This window comes from Rhinoderma darwinii, chromosome 3 (assembly GCF_050947455.1).
Source record: "Rhinoderma darwinii isolate aRhiDar2 chromosome 3, aRhiDar2.hap1, whole genome shotgun sequence".
Classification (NCBI taxonomy): Eukaryota; Metazoa; Chordata; class Amphibia; order Anura; family Rhinodermatidae; genus Rhinoderma; species Rhinoderma darwinii.
This window is the reverse complement of record NC_134689.1, coordinates 210,883,440-210,905,166: the sequence shown is the minus strand read 5'-3', so window position 1 is coordinate 210,905,166 and position 21,727 is coordinate 210,883,440.

Below are 21,727 nucleotides of genomic sequence, written 5' to 3'. Positions count from 1 at the left end.
AACCTAACTACGCTGATGGACCCCTAACGCTAGATCTAACTACGGTGACGGTTTCCTGGCGCTAAGTGCCCCGACGCTATACCTAACTATGCTTTTTGATGGTTCCCTGACACTAACTAACCCTAATACTAACCTAACCAGTTAAATTGTCTAAATGAACTGGGGTTTTTTTTTTTTTTTTTGTTTATATGTTTTATAAAGAAAAAAAAGAAAAAAATAATGCCCAGGGACCAAGAAATTGGTCCTGAATATTAAGAAGTGGTCAGTAATAGGAGATTACTGACCAAAAACATGGGGGGAACACAAGGAGGAAGGGTACGGGGCTGGATAGTGGATGGGAGAGGTGCTGAAAAAAGTTTTTTTTTTACTTGCTCTTCTCTCTCTCTTCTCACAACCGCTCTGAACGCCTCGCTATCTCCAACAGAGGCATTCAGGACGGGTGCGGGAGGATGTGATGTCAGGGAGAGGAAGTTTAGACGTCGATCACCACTATTGGACAGTTACTCACTGACTGACCAATAGTGGTGATCGTGGAGGCGGGACCATCGCGACAGGTTGAACTGTGATAGCCTGTTGTCGGAAACAGCAGCTGTCACAGCTCGTGCACGAGCCGGTGGAAAATACCGCTGCATTTTCCCAGCGACGTACTACTCCGTCGCTGAGTGCGAACAGGGCGGTCAGCACGACGGAATAGTACGTCTCAGAGCATTAAGGGGTTAAAGAGCTTGCAAAGTTTTGTTTTATTTGTGTCCTGATCCACCTGGGATTAAGTTACACGTAGGTGCAGTAACAAAGATATTCCAGGTGCTACTACAGTAAGTTCCAATAAACTAATACTCACATGAAGACAATTGACCAAGCAAAGAGAATGCACAAAAACACTACATATTTCAGGGTCACACTAATTTATTTATCAGGTTTAACCCAGCAGCATGACATATTGATGTCAAATGCATGAAAACAGGTTGTGATGTGAAAGAAGACCTGTCACTAGGTCATATAAGTTGAACTGGTTAACTGACCTGAATAGTGCTGCTTCCCTGAATCCATTGCTGTTTTTATTTTTTTCTTGACCCCCTATTCCAGAGATATGGCCCACTGTTGTGATGGTTCCCTAAGTGCTAATTTGCTGTTAGCCAACAGGGTGTGAACTACCCTCAAGCTGCCTTGCACTGATTCGTCAGCATCAGAGGCAGTGAAGCTAACGCCACCCCGTTGGCTAACTACAGCAAATTAGCATATAGGAAGCCAACACAACAGTGGGCAATATCTCTAACGGGGGAGGGGGGGTTCCTAAAAAAAAAGGAAAACAGAACTTTAATCAGCAAGACATCACTATTCAGGTCAGTGAACCAGACGACCCAGGACTACCCATCGAAGGAGCCTGATCACCTCCACAATAACACGGTAAGTCAGTTGATTTTATTAATCTTCGACTTATCTGTGTTAGTGGACGGTCTTTTGGTAGTCTATAGAACCCTGGTCGATTGCCTGGATTATCTCAGGCGACAGGGGCGACATCCCCGCTGTCTGGTCACGAACCTGTAAGAAATTAGTCACGCCCGACTAACCATCCTCTGGGTAATTACGGACTAGATAGAAAATATAACCTGTTTTATACAGGGGCACGATAAGTCGTGAGTAATTTTCCAGAAAGACCTGTGAGTTGCAGACTGGGAGATTGTAATATTCCAGCGAGATTGTAATATTCCAGCTAGATTTAATAAAATTGCAGACTGGGGGATTGTAATATTCCAGCGAGATGTAATACATTGCAGACTGGGAGATTGTAATATTTCGGCGAGACCTAGAGAGCGTTGCAGACTGCAAAATTGTAATATTTCCGGCTAGACCTAGAGAGTTGTAGACCGAAAATTGTTATATAAATTACGTGTATAATATAGACTGTTAGAATGGATGGTTTACGTTCCATATTCAATGAATGTACCCGGACGATCCTATTCGTATGATTTGGTGAAGCGAATGGAAGTTAGGAATAAGAAAGGTATTGTATGTTATATGTATTAGAAAACACAGGACCAGCCGCCGCCCTGATATGGCGTCCGTACCTCATGTTGAGTGTGTCCTCATTGTGGGCAGCAAAACCCCCCTCACAGCTGAGCAATGTGCTTCCTGTGGGAGAAGCTGCCCCCCCCACCCCTGATGAGGTCACGCCCGGCTCAATCAAATCAGTATGAAATGATAGCCTTGTTAATTTTCTCATTTCCCTCAGTAACACATGCTGCAGTGTTTTTTTTCTATTCTAGATTCCGTCCCAGCTGTGCACTGGTGAGAAGACACGTCATCATAATATAGAGATAGTGGCCGACAGATTGGACACTGTTACAGATTATGTGTTTGATGTTTTGAACGTAGACAAGTCCTATACAATAGTGTGATGAATGATTGCAGATAAGTATGTTGTTTTGCCGGCATTGAAATTGTTAAGATTGTGAGAATAGAAGCTATGAGGAGTGAGTGTGTGACCCCCTCCTCTAGAATGCGGTTGGGAGGGGGAGGGGGGCTGTGTGCTGTCTGCAGTGTGAAAAGCAGACTGACTGGTATACAGGGCATGGACTGATGAGACAAGTGATTACAATATTGCACTGATTTTAGATCTATATTGTATGCTCTTATTTTTAACAGCAGTAATGTCTAAAAACAAAAATTCTTAGTGTTTTGTGTATGGGGTTAAAATCAGTTTCTTTTTTCTGTGTACAGGAAAGTTTCTTATCTTTGCGCATGCGCTGTTGTTGATAAAAGTTACGCTGCATATTTATGTGTTATGATGTGATAAGATTTAATGTGTTTTGATGTTAATTCAAATGTATTAAATTACAGATATTGTGAGACACGGGGTCTTGAAAATGTATGTGCCCCCACTGTCCCCTATTCTTATATACAGTTTATTGGTTTGCAGTAATTAATATTACCAGATATATTATTTTCCGTTTTATTGAATAACTAATTACAATTGTTTTGTTTTTGTTTTCACACATGAAGCGCGTGCTATAGTGTGGCCTAAATGTTATTTTGGAACATGTGAAATGTTTTACAGGTAAATGGTTGCAAGTAATTTTAAGGATAAAATTTATTTTTGTCAGGAGAAAGTCATTTCTGTTCCAGGCTGTTGTGTATTACAGGGGGTTAAACTAGCGCCCCCCAGATAGAGTGCCAGACCTTATTATGTTGAGATGTAGTTTTGAACCCTGCTTCATTACTTTCGCAGAGTCCAAAAAGGGGGGAATGGTGAATGGACTGATCAGGTACAATTTTGGGTTGTTTTGAATTAATGAATTTGGTTCCAGGAGATCTACAAAATGTGTAAGAGACCATCCCCCTCCAGCAAATTTACACAAGAGGCAGAGGTCACTCACAGATGAGTCTTTACAGATTTAGGGGGGAAGGAGGTGAAAATTATCTGAACATTGTTAATTTTATGTAAAGATTTTAGTAATTTTTATTTGTTTTTATATTAATCAAGTATTTGCAGAACCTGATAAAAGTGAGATTCTCAAAGTGTTCTGGATTATCAGATGAGTGTGGAGAAGTGTATAACATTTGGTTTTATTTTAGAGAATGAAGATGCCACCCCTTTGAAATGTTCTATCTATATGTGACATGGGTTTTTAATGTAAATTTGTAATGTAGAAATACTTGATCATATACAGTATGTACAAGACAGGATACGAGGCACAAGGTAAATTATCCGGAAACCACTCTCACCTTCTTGTTCATCTCAAGGAGTGGAGCTGGAGGTGCTCGCTGAGGCTGTAACCTGATAGAAGGTAAGACGGCCAACATTTACACTGACTCTAGGTACGCTTTTGGCATCGCCCACAATTGTGGGCCCATTGGTAGTAGGAACTTTATTGGATCATCGGGTAAGCCAATTGAGAGAGCAAGAGATGACAGAACTGACAACAAGAGTATGTGCAGGCAGGTATCAGTAAATTGGCTTGTCCCTGGATACAATAATGCCACCACTAGGTTTGTAGCAGCCTGCATGATGTGCGCATGGCATGACATAGGTAAAACAGCAAAGGTACCTGTGAAAAGTGCAGCCCGGCCAGATTACCCGTCCCAGCGACTGCAGAACATACAACTACCCGAGGTAGAAGTGTATGACAATGTGCTCGTATGTGTAGACCTGTTCTCAGGGAGGCCTGAAGCCCGGCCAGTATCTTCCCCACTGGAGAACATACAACTACCCGAGGTAGAAGTGTATGACAATGTGCTCGTGTGTGTAGACCTGTTCTCAGGGGGGCCTGAAGCCCGGCTGGTATCTTCCCCACTGCAGATGTTGTGTGTAGTGACAGGGGAATAGTGTTATCCCAAGTATTGAGCTGGTGTTTGTACAATGATAAGATGTCAGCAGTTCTCCAGATGTTATCCCAAAGTTAGTTTGTTTAATAACGATATTCAAGAAGTGTTATGGGAATATGAAATACTGAGGTTAAGTTTTATGTAAAGTTCTGGACCAGCCTTAGCATTGGACTATTGGAGGCGTCAGTATTATGTTTGTGCAAATGATAACTTCACAGTGCAAGTAGATTCCCATTTGAAAATATTTTTGTTGTGAAAGGAAAATTTTAGAGCAGAGAATTCTGTGCAGTGTATATGTGTATGTATATATATATATATATATATATATATATATATATATATATATATATATATATATATAAAGAAGTAAAATGAGTTTGCATGTATCACTTCTAGTTACTGCTCAATGTGAACGTTTAATGTAAAGATGTTATTTGTTAATGTTTTTCTTCAAATTAATTATCTGATTAAGATCAATTACTGATTATACAATGAAAAGCTTGTTCTCCACAGGAAGAGTCCAACTGGGAGCGGAAGGCGTAAGAACCAGATTCTGACAGAATGTGGACGGATAAAGGAAGGTAAACCGGTACCACCCAAGGCACTCTTGATGGCACTTGCATTGATGGTGTATGACCTCACATATGCCCCAAGACTGCAAGGATCGATGTGGTAAGATCTAATTGGTATGCCCCAGGTTTTACAGCTGATGCTGCTAAATTCTGTCACAGCTATTTGATTTGCCTACAGAACAGTCCTGGCAGACCGGTGCCAACCTTATCATACCCGCCTCCCACGAAGAGAACAGACCTTGAGAGGCCTTCCCAGGTAAAACAAACCAGAGTAGGGGGAGAAAAATTGGCTTGAGACACTTGTTAGATAAACATGTAGAATCTGTGTATATTTCTGTGAATAGGAGATGTTCCAGGTAATCAGCTGAGAATAAAGTATAAATCCTGCTGGAAAGTGTAAACACCAAGTTCAAATATAATGTACCCAGTAATCACACATCTTCTAGGTGCCCTGTCCAGTGGAACAGAGAAGTTTTTCTTATATAAAGGTGTTTGTTTGATGTCGTTTAAGGGCCTGTCATTATTATTGTATGTACTTAGAACAAAGTTTATAGTGTATGCGGATGATGTTATTACCAGATTAGTATTTTTTTTAACAATTGACAAGGGTTGGGTCCCCGGCAAGTGCCAGTGAACATGAACTAGAAGACTTTTAATATGATGAACTCCATCACTGAGATGCGGCAGGTGCAGCCTGAGCCAGTACAACGCATTTGTCATGAACTGACGGCAGTGTCACAATTCTAAGCAGCCGCCCAGACAAGTAACTTACCGGAGGAAGAGAATAGATATGGAGGGTTTGTGGTAGTCACAATAAAACTCCACTACTCCGTCTATGTGGGATCTCACCCCAGACTCACAGCATGAGGTGCTATGTACAGCCCGGTGACGTATACTAAAAGAGACGGTGTCTGACAGATGAGAAGGACCAAACCAAGTCCTGATGACATCAGCAAAGGTCAAAGTAAAGTCCAAAGACCTGAGTGAATCCGTCAGCAGTATCAAGTATTTTAATAAGTAAGTGACCAGGTGGAGGATAGTAATAAATCCCCCACTGGACACCACTGTGCAGTCTGACTCCACAGAAGACAGAAGACAGGAGAAGAAGAGGACGATGATGTACAGGACTGGCCAATGAACGGATGGGACCCAAAACCTGAGGGTGATAGCATGAGATTGGTGATGGCATTATATTATTAGTTGAGACCCTGGTTTATATTGTCTGAGGTTTATAATTATAAAGTGTGTAAATATGCCACGGTGCTGCAAATTACAATCTGAGGAGTTTTATGTGGAGGTGTGAGGTGAAGGTCACTGGTTGTTGTCACTCATATGTAAGAAGTACATGGCAGCAATGACAGCACGGAGGTTATGTTACCCAGGTGTCTTTAGGTTTGGGGAAGATGCTGCCCATGACCTGTTATATCTGCAGGGGTAAAAGTCCCATTTGGACAGTAAGTGACAGTGCGACAATTATTACCATTAATAAAAATGTAGACTGGATTAGTTATATATATATTACAACCAGCAGCGGTTTGTTGATTATACCAGGACAACCATCCTGTATCCTGAGGAGAATAGGGAAAGTTAGGACCACTCCGAAACCTTGGAAGTCCAAGTACAAAGGGAGGTTAGTCATAAGGAGTAGCTCGTCTCAAGCTGGTGAAGAAATCAAAACCCCTACCCGCCTGGTTCGAGTGGTCAGTGGTAGGTTGCTAGGCAAGACTCAGGGATAGAATAATAATATTTTTAGGGGGGACTGTCAGGGATCATTACCATGTATATTGTTTGCAAAAATATTATCCTTACATATACTGTATATGTATGTATATATCAGTATATTACCCAAAGAGCTGGAATGTAACAAAATGGACCATGTATAAGAGGCACGCTTATGGAGACACCGCCCCTGGAATGCAATAGGAGTGTACAGAAGAATTTACAGCTGAGGAGCCAATGGGGCTTAAGCACGTCCCACATCTCTAGGGAGGGAACGTGTGTTTCTTTCTTTTGTTCAATAAAAAGTTCAGTTCACTTCCTACTTGTCTGAGGGAGGACGTGTACCAACTTGTCTGTCTGGTGTACTTTTTCCATGCATGCATACTCTCAGTTTTCAATTTACAGAGGTGGTTATTCGGTGTGAAATAACAGGGAAAAGGAAGTTTTACCCTGACAATATGACCTAGTGAATGGGCCTCTTCAAAGGGTAACTAGACTTCTAAAAACTTTTCATAGTGACATGTCAGAAGTTTTGATCGGTGGGGGTCCAAGCACTGAGACCCCCACTGATCGAGAAAACGAAGCGGCAGAAGTGCTCGGGCGACACTCATAGACTTTCTATTAAGCCTGAAAACCCGCTCATTCAGCTTTCCAAGAAAAGCTGATCCGAAATGAAGCAGCACATCGCTCACGCGATTGCTTCTGCTGCTTTGTTTTAGCAATCGGTAGGGGTCTCAGTGCTTGGATCTCCACTGATAAAAACTTCTGACCTAGCCAGAATACATCCAGAATACATGGAATGTTATATAAGGATGTCACTTCCATCAGGTGGTGGTGTAAGGGTCAATGCAAGCGTAGACACGTTGCGACGTCTTGTCGCTTTTATGGCGAAAAATGCAGTCAGAATGGCATCCAAGTCCTACATCCCGGGGCAAACAATTTAGATTGCAGCGGGCCAACCATCATACCTGTAGAAATGAAATTTTTAACCTTACAGTGCATCAGCACAAAAGTAGCACAACATAAATGCACAGGCCGGACTGGCCACATAAGTGCAGTAATCCGCACCGGGCTCTCCTCTTTAGAACACCACCTAGGATGGAAAAACAGCCGGAAGAGCACCTGTCAAAGGCATAGTGCATAAATAAATATATCAGACTTGGACAAATATACTAGTATATAGCGAATACCATTTCTGGTCAAAATTAAAGTAAAGTCCCCCTTTAAGGGTTGAGGGTTTGTCCCCAACATGCTTACACTAACATAGCAATACTGTGTGGCCATTAGGGTTTGAACTGTTCACATTTGTGATTTGCTATTACCTTAAATGTTACATTTATTGACAGCACAAGGCTAAAATTTACTTGTTTCAGTTGTGACACAAATAGCCCGCAGGAAAGAAATATTGTTTTCTATCTCAACAAATAATATCTTGCAAATTACCATACAACCCTAAAGCATACTAAGCAACAACAAAAAAATTAGTTTCATCTACTTGACACTCAGCAAGTTTATTTCTCTCAAAAAGTATCCTACAGTATATGCTTAATTCTATTCCACAAACCATGCTTCATCACTTTTTCTACCTGACAGCCAAAGGGTTTGAATTTTTTATGAAACAAATTAAAATGATAACATTCTATGTACAATTAACAAATCTTTTCTGAAAATGCTTGTTATATTCCATTTCTATTACTGAGAAATAAAACACAGAAATATTAACACAGTTGCCAACAAAGACTATGTTATCATGTCTCGTATAATATACCCCTGTTTATGGAAAGTAAAAATAGAAACATAATTTGGAACAATAGAAAACAGACTGCACAAATGAGAAATCTCCAATGCTGGAACTATCAAGCAATAAAGCAATAAAAACATAAAAAGATTAAATAGGTTGTCAGGTTTCAGCAACTAAATAATTTTTTGCACAATAAAAAGCTATACAATTTTCCAATATACTTTTTATATCACTTTCTCACTGTTTTCAAGATCCCTGCTTAACCCATTTATGATTAAGGCCCCATGCACACAAACGTGCTTTTGCGGCCGCAATTCCCCAGAAAATCCACAGGAGAATTGCAGCCCCATTCATTTCTATGGGCCCATGAACACGGCCGTGGTTTCCACGGTCCGTGTATGGCCCAGGAGCCTGGACAGCAGAAAGAACGGACATGTCTTATCACGGCCGTGTTCTGCGGTCCAGGCTCATAGAAAATAATGGACGCGGCCACGTGCACGGCCCACGAATTGCAAGCGGCTCGCAGGTGACACTCCACGGCCAGCCAACCCAAAAATCACGACCGTGCACAGGGCTACGGTCGTGTGCATGAGGCCTAAGCCTGTTTTGGCCTTATGGACCAGGCCAATTTTTTCAAATCTGCCATGTGTCAATTTAAGTGGCAATCACTTTGCAATGCTTGTATTTTTTTCTAGTGATTCTGAGTCTGTTTTCTCGTAATGCATTGTACTTTAACCCCTTAATAACCAGCCTATTTTAAACCTTAATGACCAAGCCATTTTTTACGTTTTTCCATCGTCGCATTCCAAGAGCTATAACCTTTTCATTTTTGCGTCGACATAGCTGTATAAGGTCTTGCTTTTTGTGGGACAAGTTGTATTTTTTAATAGCACCATTTTGGGGGACATATTATTTATTGATTAACTTTTATTAACTTTTTTTTGGGGGGAATAGAAAAAAACCTGAAATTTCGCCACTCTTTTTCGCATCTTAATTCTACGCCGTTTACCGTGTGATATAAATAACACAATAACTTTATTCAGCGGGTTGTTACGATTGCAACGATACCAAATTTGTATCGTTTTTGTATGTTTTACTACTTTTACACAGTAAAAACGCTTTTTTTTCAAAATTATTTGTTTTTGTGTCTCCATATTTGAAGAGTCGTAACGTTTTTATTTTTTCGCCGATGCGGTTGTGTGAGGGCTTTTTATTTGCGAGAAGACTTGTAGTTTTTATTGGTACCATTTTGGAGTAGATGCGACTTTTTGATCACTTTTTATCACATTTTTTTAAAGTCAGGATTCACAGAAAACAGCAATTTTTCCATAGTTTTTTATTACATTTTTTACGGCGTTCACCGTGCGGGTTAAATAATGTCATAGATTTATAGTCGGGGTCGTTACGGACCAAATATGTGTAACTTTTTTACTTTATTTTTTTTTTTTTTTAATAGTAAAGCATTTTGTAAGGGGAAAAGCTGGGTTTTTCATTTTTTTCACATTTTTTTTAAAATTAACTTTATTAAACTTATTTTTTACTTTTTTACTAGTCCCATTAGGGGACTTTAATATGCGATTCTCCGATCGCTATTTTAATACACTGCAATACTTTTGTATTGCAGTGTATTACTGCCTATCCGTTTAAAACGGACAGGCATCTGCTAGGTCATGCCTCCGGCATGACCTAGCAGGCATTCGCTAAAGGCAGACCTGGGGGCCTTTATTAGGCCCCCGGCTGCCATTGGGGACACAGATACTCGGCGATCGTATCGCCGGGTGTCGGTGGGAGAGAGAGGGAGCACCCTCCCTCTCTCCAAAACCACTCAGATGCGGTGCACGCTATTGTGGACCTCATCGGAGGGGTTAAACGGGTGAGATCGATACTAATATCGATCTCACACGGCAGAGCAGGGACGCCCCCTTTATCCTGATGCAGTGCCGTAAAAAGGCATATGTATCAGAATAAAGCCCGTTAGTGGCAGCCGTGAAAAGGCGTATTGGCGGTCACTAACGGGTTAAGTTAGTGGTAAAATTTGGTCGATACGTTCAGTGTTTATTTGTGAAAACACCAAAATTGAGAGAAAATATACAAAAAGAATAGCATTTTTATAAATTTAAATGTATCTGCTTGTAAGACAGATAGTAATACCACACAAAATAGTTACTAGTTAATATTTCCCATATGTCTACTTTATGTTGGTGTAGTGCTGGCGGCCGCCGTTCACCGCTACCCGGATTTCCCTTGGTTCCGCCAGCATAGCTTACCTCTATGTCGGTGTCCTCCTCCTACCCCTCCCCGGGGACCCCGACGTGTACTACTTCCTTATGCAGCTCTCTCCAGTAGGGTGCGCAGGTGCTCAGGTCTCCTCTTAAAGGGCCAGCGTGTGCACCAATATTGCATTCCATGTCCTATCCCTGTACACCCTGCCCTACTTAAGTCCGTCCTTCCCTCCTTCCTGTGCCTGAGCATTGTTGTTGTCTTCCCATGTTCGTTAAGCAAATGGTTCCTTAGTTGTAACCTGTTCCCAATGTATCCTGCTACCCGTATCCTGTATCCAGTACCTGCGTTTGTTCCTGAGCTGAAGTCTAGTGTTTGAGTCGTGTTGGCGTCACCTGCCACGTCTAGTGTCATCTGCTATGTCCTGTGTCATTTGCCCCGTCCGGTGTCATCTTCCACGTCCTGTGTCATCTGCCACGTCCAGTGTCATCTGCCAACCCAAGTTCGTTGTTCAAATTAAGCAAATGGACATGCGTCACCTCCGGGCAGGATCAACAACTACAGGCGGTAAACTCCATCTTAACTCGTTTGGATCATCCTCCTCTGGCTGCTTCCGCTGTTTCACTACCTGTTACCACTCCTGCCTGTAAACTGCATCCTGTATCCAGTAACTGTGTTTGTTCCTGAGCTGACGTCTAGTGTTGGAGTCATCTGCCATGTCTGATGTCATCTGCCATGACCTGTGTCATCTGCCATGTCTGGTGTCCTCTACTTCATTTGGTGTCATCTGCTACGTCCTGTGTCATCTGCCATGTCCGGTGTCATCTGCCACGTCCAGTGTCATCTGCCACGTCTACCATCAGCTGCCACGCCAAGCATCATCTATGCCACGAATCATCTACTACACCTTGTGTCTGTCTGGACTCAGGTACTCTTGTGATTTGACTTTCCATTGACTGTTGTTTGAACCTGGGGTTCATGACATTTGACATAGTTTTTTGAACATCCTTTTATTTTTCTAGGACTTTACAAGGCTTCAAACTTTAGCAGCAATTTCTCACATTTTTAAGAAAAATGTAAAAGCCTTTTTTAGGGACAAGTTCAGTTCTTAAGTGGTTTTGAGGGCCCTATGTATTAGAAACCCCCTATAAATCATCCCATTTAAAAAATGTAATTCCTCAAAGTATTCAAAACAGCATTTAGGACGTTTCTTATCGCTTTAGGAATTTCACAGGAATGAAAGAAATATGGAGGTAAAATGTACAAATTCCATTTTTTTTTTTTTGCAGAAAATCAGTTTTAAGCCATATTTTCTGTAACACCAAACGTTTTACCAGAAAAACACAACTCAATATTTGTTGCCCAGATTCTGAAGTTTTTGGAAATATCCCATATGTGGCCCTAGTGTGCTAATTGAATGAAACACAGGCCTCAGAAGCAAAGAAACACCAAGTGGATTATGGGGCCTCCTTTTATTAGAAAATATTTTAGTCACCATGTCTGGTTTGAAGAGGTCTTGTGGTGCCAAAACTGTGGAAACACCCCCCAAAAAGACACCATTTGGAAAACTACACCCCTCAATCAATTTATCAAGGGGTATAGTGAGCATTTTGACACCACAGGTTTTTTGCTGAATTTAGTGGAATTAGGCTGTGAAAATGAAAATCTACATTTTTTATAATAAAACATAGGAATTTTTAATTTTTACAAGGCAAAAAAGAGAAAAAGAAACCCAACATTTGAAAATAAATTTCTCTTGATTATGTAAATACCCCATATGTGGACATAAACTGCATTTTGGACACACGGCAGAGCTCAGAAGGGAAGGAGCATCGTTTGGCCTTTAGCGCTCAAATTTTGTTGGAATGGTTTTCGGGTGCCATGTCACATTTGCAAAGCCCCTGAGGGACCAAAATAGTGGGAATCCCCCCAAAAGTGACCCCATTCAAGAAACTACACCCCTTAAGGAATTTATCGAGGGGTATTTTGACACCACAGGTTTTCTTCTGAATTTAGTGGAACTAGGCTGTGTAAATAAAAATCTACATTTTTCTAAAAAAGTGTAGTTTTAGCTCAGATTTTACATCTTCACAATAAAGGAGAAAACCACCCAAAAATCTGTAAAGCAAACTCTTCTGAGCACAGCAATACCCCATATTTTGTAAAAAAAAAAAACCTGATGTTTGGAAACACGGCATGGCTTAGAAGGGAAGGAGCGCTATTTGGCTTTTGGAGCACAAATTTAGCTGGAATGGTTTTGCGGAGGCCATGTTGCATTTGCAAAGCCCCTGAGGGGCAAAGCAGTAGAAACCCCCCAAAAGTGACCCTATTTAGGAAACTACACCCCTCAAGGAACCCCAAAGGTCTTTTTCAGAATTTATTGTAATTAGGCAGTGAAAATGAAAATCTACATTTTTTTTTCCACTAAATTGTAGAATTTTTTTCATTCTCACAGCAAGGCTCAGAAAGGCAGGAGCGCAATTTTTAATGCAGATTTTGCTGGATTGTTTTTTGGACGCCTGTTGTATTTTCAAAACCCCTGAGGTACCAGAGTACAGTGGCAAACCCCAAAGAAGTGATCCCAATTTGGAAACTACCCCCTCAAGGTATTTATCATTTGCTTGGACATAAGACAGGGTCCAGAAGTGAAAAGCAACATGCGCATTTGAGGCCTCTTTTGGTAGTATTCACAGCATTGGCCCACAATTGCAGGGCTCTGAGGTTAATTAGTAAAACAATCACCAAAGTAGGGAGCCCTATATTGGAAGTTACACCCCTTAGGGAATTTTAAGGGGTGTAGTGAGCATTTTAACTTCACAGGTGTTTTTTCATTAGAAATTAATGCGCAGCGTATGGTGCAAAGTGAAAGTTGCAATTTTCCACAGATATACTATTTTAGTGCACCTGCTAAGCGGGTTCTCCTGGGTATGGTGATGCCATATATGTGGACGTAAACTGCTGTTTGGGCACGCTGCAGGGCTCAGAAGGGAGGGAGCGCCATTTGGCTTTTGGAGCGCAGATTTTGCTTAGTGGTAGTTTTGTTTGGGGTTTTACTGGCATTTCAGTTTATAATGTGGGCGCATATGTAAAGTGGGTATAATAATGGAGTTAAAAATAATAATCTGCAGATGTGTGGCCAGTGTCACACTGATAAATGGTGCCCAATCTTATCTGCTTTTGTAACACACTGCACATTTTGCATCGCCATTTTCTGAGGGCAAGAACTTTTCTATTTTTTCTCCACCGGAGCTGTGTGAGGGCTTATTTGTTGCGACACAATCTGTCGTTTTCATTGGTACAATTTTGGGGTACATGCAATTTATTTGATCACTTTTTATTACATTTTTGGACAAGCAAAGTGACCAAAAACCAGCAATTCTGACAATATATTTTATTCTTTTGTTTTTTTACAGTGTTCACCGTGGGTAATAAATGACAATTTTAGTTTATTCTGCAGGTCGATAGGATTATAGCGATACCATATGTAATATAGTTTTTTTATGTTTTGCAGCTTTTGCACAATAAAATCACTTTTTTTTTTTAAATAATAAATTTTTTGTGTCACCATATTCTGAAAGCCATAACTTTTTCATTTTTGCGTAGACAAGACTGTGGCCTAAAGGGCTTGTTTTTGTGGGACGGTTTATAGTTTTTATTGGTACTATTTTGGGGTACAAGCGACTTTTTGATCACTTTTACTCTATATTTTGAAAGGGGTGGTGACCAAAAAATAGCGATTCTGCCATTGTTTTTTATTTTATTTCGGCGTTCACCTTGCAGGAAAAATAACATTATAGTTTTATAGTTTGGGTCGTTCTGGACACGGTGATATTAAATGTGTATTTTTTTAATGTTTTAATTTTTTTCCTATAATAAATGACTTATTATAGGAAAAAAGGCAGTATTTATTTTTTTAACTTAGAACTTTTTAAACTTTTGTACAACATTTGTATAACTTTTTTTTTTTTTTTGGCCAACTCGGGGATTTGAAGGCCTGCACCTCTGATCTTTATTCTAATACATTGCACTACCCACGCATTTCACTGCCAGCCTATTAGGCTCTGCCTCCAGGCGGGGCCTAATGGGCTTCCATACATGGCAGACCAGGAGGCCACTGTTGGCCTCTGGTTGCCATAACAATGATCGAAGCTCACATAAAAGTCCTCTGAACTAATAATTGCCAACATTATTTCACAATGCTATTCACATCAGTCCCTGTCCCCAATGGGGCTCACAATGTAATTTCCAGGTCTCAGGCCCCAAATATTTTATCGGTGGAGATCCAAACCTAAGCAAAATTAAGTGAGCACTTCATCCCTCTTCAGCCGCTGTGCCTATGTAAACAATGACTGGGATGAGCCATGGTTCCTTCATTCTGCTGATAGATGAGGGTCCCGAGGGGCAGTCTTAGACCAATCAAATATTGATGGCCTACGCCATCAGGAGCTGAGCCCGCACCAACACCGCCGGGTGTCAGCTGTATGTTACAGCTGGCACGCTGAGGTATCGGCCGGGACCAGAGTTGGCATCCGATCCGGCCAATTTATCCCTCAGATGCTGCGTTCAATAGAGATTGCAGCATGTGAGGAGTTTTTAGCCACCGGCACCCCTGCAACGTGAACGCTGGGTTGCCGCTGGCTGCAGAGGCGATCGGAGGCCTAATTCTTACATCCCGGTCTGCCCTCAACGGAAGCCTTCTTTGCCCCGCTCGGCTCGGAAAGATGGCGCCTGCTCAGCTTCCGGCTCAAAAGCTGAGCCGGCGTCATCAGCAGTGGGTGTTCGCTGTATATTACAGCGGACACCCCGATGTATCGGCAGGAACTGGAGCTAGCTACGATTCCTGCCATTAACCCCTTTGATGAAGCGATCCAAACACGATTGCCCTTTTTCCCTTCATCAAGTCATTTATTATTGAAAAAAATAATAAAACCAAACATATTTGGTATCGCCGAATCCATAACGACCATGACCTATAAAAATATGATATTATTAGTCCCTCGCAGTGAACGCCGTAAAAAACAACCTAAAAAATAATGCCAGAATTGCTTTTTTTTGGTCACTGTCTTCCAAAAATTGAAATAAAAAGTGATCAAAAAGTTGCACGTATCCAAAAATGGTACATATAAAAACTATAGCTCGTCTCACAAAAAACAAGCCCTCATACAGCTCCGTCGACGAAAAAATTAAAAAGTTATGGCTCTTACAACTTGGCGACAGAAAAAATACATTCTTTTTACAAAAGTTATTTTATTGTGCAAAAAGATGTAAAACATAAAAAAGTGCTATAAATGAGGTATCGCCGGAATCGTACTGACCCGCAGAATGAAGGTAAGATGTAATTTATGACGCGTGGTGAACGCTGTATAAAAAAACCTAAAAAAAACTATGGCAGAATGGCTGTTTTTTTATTACCTTGCCTCCCAAAAAAAAGGATAATAAGTGATCAAAAACTGGCATGTACCCCAAAATGGTACCAATAATAACTACAGCTCGTCCCGAAAAAAAAACCAGCCCTCATACCACTTCGTCTATGAAAAAATAAAATTAGTTAAGGCTCCAATAAGTCAGGGAAGAAAAATATGCAGTTGTGCCAGCCCGGCTGGAACATTTCTTCTGTTTCAAGTGGCGATTTATTAAGGCCATAAAATTAGGGAACCAGGAAGGGGAGGACTCAAATATATCTGCTGGAAGCGAGAGTGCCTGTATTATACCAGGACAACACTTCCCAGCAAAATTCCTCAAACTGCAAAGGTGTGGAGTGTGGACCAAATGGGAGATAATTAAGGACACCATTTATCAGTGCGACACCGGCCTGTGCAGAAAGGATTGCTTCACAGCGTAAGAAATATTTATGGATTATTTTATTGTTTACCCCATTATTATACAACCTGACTATACTCTGCCCAGCTTACATATGCCCCACATTATAAACTGAAATACCAGTAAAACTCCAACAAAACTACTACCAAGCAATATCCACGCTCCAAAAGCTAAATGGTGCTCCTTCCCTTCTGAGCCCTACAGCGTGCCCAAACAGCAGTTTATTTCCAAATATATGGCATCGCCATACCTGGGAGAACCCCTTTAACAATTTTTGGGGTATGCGTCTCCAGTGGCATAAGCTGGGCACGACATATTTGCCACTGAAATGTCACATCTAGGGAAAAATTAAAATTTTTACTTTGCACCATCCGCAGCGCAATCATTTATGGAAAAGACCTGTGGGGTGAAAATGCTCACTACACCCCTTAATAAATGCCTTGAGGGGTGTAGTTTCCAAAATGGGGTCACTTCTCAGGGGTTTCTTTTATTATTTCACGTCAGAGCCTCTGCATTTGTGAAACAATACTTTGTAAATTGACCAATTAGGCCTCAATTTCGCATAGTACACTCTCACTCCTGAGCCCTGTCGATAGTCCAGGCAAAAGATTAGGGCCACATGTAGGGTGTTTCTAAAACCGGGAAACACGACATAATAATTAGAGAGCTGTCTTGTTATGGTGGCACAAGCTGGGCACCACATATTGGCATATCTATGGAAAAAATACAATTTTCACTCTGCAACATCGAGTGCACACTAATTTCTGCAAAACATCTGCAGGGTTAAAATGCTCGCTACACCCCTAGGTGAATACCTTGAGGGGTGTAGTTTACAAAATGAGGTCACTTGTGGGGAGTTTCCACTGTTTTAGTCCCACAGGGGCTTTGCAAATGCGACACAGTGCCCAGAAACCAATCCTGCAAAATCTGCACTCCAAAAGCCAAATGGCGCTCCTTCCCTTCTGAGCCCTGCCATGTGCCCAAACAGCAGTTTATGACCACATATCAGGTATTGCCATACTCAGGAGAAATTGTTTTACAAACATTGTGTTCTTTGTTTCCTTTATTTATTGAGAAAATGAAAAAATTTGAGCTAAAGCTACGTCTTATTGAAGAAAAAGGATTTTTTTTATTTTCACTGCCCAATCCTAATAAAATCTATGAAACATCTGTGGGGTCAAAATGCTCACTACACTCCTAGTTCAATACCTTGAGGGGTGTAGTTTCAAAAATGGGGTCACTTGTGGGGGGTTTCCACTGTTTTAGTCCCATAGGGGCTTTGCAAATGCAACATAGCAACCAGAAACCAATCCAGCAAAATCTGTACTCCAAAAGCCAAATGGCACTCCTTCCCTGCTGAGCCGTACTGTGTGCCCAAACAGCAGTTTATGACCACATAACGGGTATTCCCGTACTCATGAGAAATTGCTTTACAAACATTGTGGTTCTTTTTTTTGTATTTATTGAGAAAATGAAAAATTTTGAGCTAAAGCTACGTCTTATTGAAGAAAAAGGATTTTTTTTTTCACTGCCCAATCCTAATAAAATCTATGAAACATTTGTGGGGTCAAAATGCTCACTACACCAGTACATGAATTCCTCAAGGGGTGTAGTTTCCAAGATGGGGGTCACTTGTGCGAGGTTTCCACTGTTTTGTCCCTTTGGGGGCTTTGCAAATGTGACATGGCCTCCGCAAACCATTCCTGCTAAGTTTAAGCTCCAGTTTTAATCGGGAGAAATTGCTTTACAAATGTGGCAGTGCTTTTTTTCCTTTAGTCCTTGTGGAAATGAGAAAAAATTAGCTAAACCTACATTTTCTTTGAAAGAATGTAGATTTTAATTTTCACAGCCCACTTCCAATAATTTCTGCAATAAACCTGTGGGGCCAAAATGCTCTACTATACCCCTAGATAATTTCCTTGAGGGGTCTAGTTTCCCAAATGGGGTCACTTTTGAGGGATTTCCACTGTTTTGGCACAGCATGAGCCCTTCAAACCTGACATGGTGCCTAAAATATTTTCTAATAAAAAGGAGGCCCCAAGATCCACTAGGTACTCCTTTGCTTATGAGGCCAGTGCTTCAGTCCATTAGCACACTAGGACCACATGTGGGATATTTCCTAAAACTGCAAAACATGGGCAATAAATATTGAGTTGCATTTCTCTAGTAAAACTTTCTGTGTTACAAAAAAATGGATTAAATATGAATTTCTGCAACAAAAAAAAATGAAATTTGTAAATTTCACCTCTACTTTGCTTTAATTCCCGTGAAACGTCTCAAGGGTTAAGAAACTTTCTAAATGCTGTTTTGAATGCTTTGAGGGGTGAAGTTTTTAAAATGGGGTGACTTATTTAGGGTTTCTAATATATAAACCCTCAAAGCCACTTCCTAACTGAAAAAAAATGAAATTTGTAAATTTCATCCCTGCTTTGCTGTAATTCTTGTGAAACTCATAAAGGGTTAATAAACTTTCTAAATTCTGTTTTGAATACTTTGAGGGGTTCAGTTTTTAAAATGGGGTGATTTATGGGGGTTTGCATTGTATGGGCCCTCAAAACCACTTCACAACTGAACTCGTCCCTGTAAAAATAGCCTTTTGAAATTTTCTTGAAAATGTGAGAAATTGCAGCTAAAGTTCTAAGCCTTGTAACGTCCTAGAAAAATAAAACGATATTAAAAAAACGATGCCAATCTAAAGTAGACATATGGGGGATGTTAATTAGCAAGAAACTGTAAAGATGCACGCAAGTAAGGATGACAACCGTATTTAAGATAGAAAAAATAAATATATTTTCCATCAGATTAAACTTGTGATATACATAGCATACACACATATATGAAGTAGTGTGTAGTAGAAAAAGTCACCCAATATGCTGGAGTCCTCATGTGTACGATCGTCCGGTAGATGTTTCCTTATTCCGGGTAGATCAGTGGAGAGGAATCCTGCAGAGGTTCACGTGAGAAGACTGTCTTCTCTTCACTTAAAGTGAAACATGTCAGATTTGAAAAATGAGGCTCTGTCAGGAAGTGGCTAAAGCAGGAAGGGGTTAAAGAGGCTCTGTCACCAGATTTTGCAGCCCCTATCTGCTATTGCAGCAGATAGGCGCTGCAATGTAGATTACAGTAACGTTTTTATTTTTAAAAAACGAGCATTTTTGGCCAAGTTATGACCATTTTCGTATTTATGCAAATGAGGCTTGCAAAAGTACAACTGGGCGTGTTGAAAAGTAAAAGTACAACTGGGCGTGTATTATGTGCGTACATCGGGGCGTGTTTACTACTATTACTAGCTGGGCGTTGTGTATAGAAGTGTCATCCACTTCTCTTCACAACGCCCAGCTTCTGGCAGTGCAGATCTGTGACGTCACTCACAGGTCCTGCATCGTGTCGGCACCAGAGGCTACAGTTGATTCTGCAGCAGCATCAGCATTTGCAGGTAAGTAGCTACATCGACTTACCTGCAAACGCCGATGCTGCTGCAGAATCATCTGTAGCCTCTGGTGCCGACACGATGCAGGACCTGTGAGTGACGTCACAGTGCTGCACTGCCAGAAGCTGGGCGTTGTGAAGAGAAGTGGATGACACTTCTATACACAACGCCCAGCTAGTAAAAGTAGTAAACACGCCCCGATGTACACACATAATACACGCCCAGTTGTACTTTTACTTTTCAACACGCCCAGTTGTACTTTTGCAAGCCTCATTTGCATAAATACGAAAATGGTCATAACTTGGCCAAAAATGCTCGTTTTTTAAAAATAAAAACGTTACTGTAATCTACATTGCAGCGCCTATCTGCTGCAATAGCAGATAGGGGTTGCAAAATCTGGTGACAGAGCCTCTTTAAAGGGGATATTCGGAAGGTGAGATTTTTTTCTTAGGGGCTGCAAATTAAATAAATAAAGCAAAAAATCACTGATCAATCGGAGAGCTCAGCGGTCATATGTTGTATTTCTGGATTTATAGGAATATAGTACAGTGTTATAATATGGAATTTGGGCTCATAGCGTTACATCTTTTCTGAAACATTAATACTGGTGATATAAAATAAATTACATTGCCCCATCTTTAATTACATTGTATTTAGTAGTAAATGCTCTTTGTTGTTTATTCGTGGATACTGCTTGATACTTTTCTATAACACTGAGTGAAAAACCTGATTGTAATGGTTGCACATTCTTCACATTGTTTACAGACATGAAATACCAAGAGCTGGAATTGCACTGTCCCCTTTATGTGACCTCTCTGTTTTCATATGTTCAATAAAGATACTTGAGAGACCAGCCCCTTCACTATGTGCATACCAAAGGATATTGTTTGTGCAAAACATACATACTCCCACATAATGAGAGTCAAATCATGATGGATATAATCATTAGTTTTGACAAGATAAACACTATTTAAGGCTTTAAACGTTTCATTTAGTTAATAAAATTGATAAGGGGAGTTTAAAACTTTCGACCCTAAGCAGTCAACACATAACTACTATTAGTGCATATTTTGTATTATGCTTGCAAAATTATTTTTATACTTTCTTAGGGACATAAAGAACGCCAATACCATTGATTTGAATTGACAGTTTAGCAAATGCTTACACTTTGGAATTATTCTGCTATAAATATTAGTTAACCATTGATTCTAAATGTATAGGTCTTGTCTTAAAAGTTATTTTCAATTAACTCTCTATTGGTAATGTTTACCCACCAGGGTTAGCTGTATTTTTGCTCTACTCCGGTAGGTCACTGTTACAATCAATGACTGCAGCCTAGCTGGATTGTCTATTGGAAGTCTGAGGCAATCTGAAATCTGTTCGTGTTCATTAGTCCTGGTTCTTTCTCTATGCAGAGCTCCCCCTATATAAACCCAGAATTACCTAATAGGGTATATATTGTGCCCAAGGTCGCTGACCACGGGCACATCCCACTTACCGGCAGCCGCGACCGCAGTACACTTTCTTAAATCCGTTGTCTCCCTCCCCAGAGACGCTGACACACGCGGCTGCAGCTCCCTTGATGTGTGCGCTCACTACCAGCCTTAAAGGGCCAGCACGTGCACCTATGTTTAGTTCCCCAGCCAATACCTTTACACCAGGGACTATAAAAAGGGCCCTGACCTTCCTCCCCTTGCCTGAGCATTGTTGTGTCTACCCATGTTCGTTAGCAAATGGTCCCTTAGTTGCATGCTTTTCCCAGTGTTCCCGTATTCTGTTTCCTGTATCCTGTATTCAGTAATTGCGTTTGTTCCTGAGTGAAGTCTAGTGTTGAAGTAAAGTGCATCCTCTATGCCAAGCGTCATCTGCCACGCCAAGTGTCATCTGTCACACCAAGCG